Source organism: Octodon degus, unplaced genomic scaffold (assembly GCF_000260255.1).
Source record: "Octodon degus isolate 3935 unplaced genomic scaffold, OctDeg1.0 scaffold00005, whole genome shotgun sequence".
Taxonomy (NCBI): domain Eukaryota; kingdom Metazoa; phylum Chordata; class Mammalia; order Rodentia; family Octodontidae; genus Octodon; species Octodon degus.
Window position 1 is genome coordinate 674,805 of NW_004524581.1, and position 1,274 is coordinate 676,078.

The following is a 1,274-nucleotide window of genomic DNA, read 5'->3' on the forward strand; positions in this document are numbered from 1 at the left end:
GAAACAACCAAGATGCCCATCACCTGAGGAATGGTTGAAAAAGATGTGGTATTTTTACACAATGAAGTATTATTCAGATATTAAGAATGATAAACTTGAAGCCTTTATATTGAAGTGGATGCCACTTGAACATATACTCATAAGTGAAATAAGACAAACACACATGTGTAAATATCGTATACTCTCCCTAGTATAAGAACTCAAAAGAAGAAATAGAAATAGAAAGATATAATACAAGTAAAAGGAAAGCAGGATCTCAAGGACTAACTAATCAAGAGAAGGAAAGGAGAAGAGCTAGGAAAAAAGTTTTATGTAGAAGATATGCAAGGCAATGATCCTGAAAATCTTCAGAAGATTTTTTTAATCTAGCAGTTAATTGGAAAGATTCTCACCCTGACTAACTATATATACTGACACCTGTGAACTAAGCTACTGCACTGCAGATCGTAATTTGCAATAGTAGTTTCATGCTTGGAGTGCCTGTTATTCTGGTCTTCTGAGTATGGGCTTCTTGTCATGATATGCCAGTTGTTGCTATGATTTCTCTTGGGTACTTGGATGTTCAAGAAGAAGGGTGTGGTGAAGGAAAGCAAGAGACAGGAAAAGGAATATTGTGGGATTGTCCTGCTTCAAGGTTATATAAAGTGAAATTTTTGGACTTATGTGCAAACATGAGAAGTATATAATTCATTATGCCTATTTTTAAAATATATTCTGATTTTTAAATGTTTTTTATCATGTTCTGTAGGGACATAAAGTTCAACATATCAGTACTTGATGAAAAATACCTGGTCCATAGTATACCTAAGATGTTTGATATGCAGACAGATAGTGAGGTTAAGCTTAACAGCCTAAGCTGTTTGATAATAACAATAAGCTTGTCTTCTGAATGGTTAACAACCTAAGTTTGCAGACCAAAATTAGAGAAAAAGAAGGGCTGCAAGGAAAGCCAACCTTTTGACCCTAACCTTCTAAGGTCAATTAAGACTCAGGACATTTGAGAACTTGTACTGTAATGTCATGTAACTCGGTAGTGTCCCAAATTTTCTGATCAAGGAGATTATGGGGCCAAAGAAGAAAATGATCGATGATGTAGAGTGTGCCCAAGGAGAGTCACATTGAGAGAAAACATTATCTCAAGCTTTCACAAAGAGCACATTGGCCAAGCAATGGCCATGACTCATCCACATGACTGACACTGACAAAGGTTCTACAATCTGAGGTAGAAGATCTCAAGATAAATCCTGAGGAGATTTCACTGACCTTATCAGATC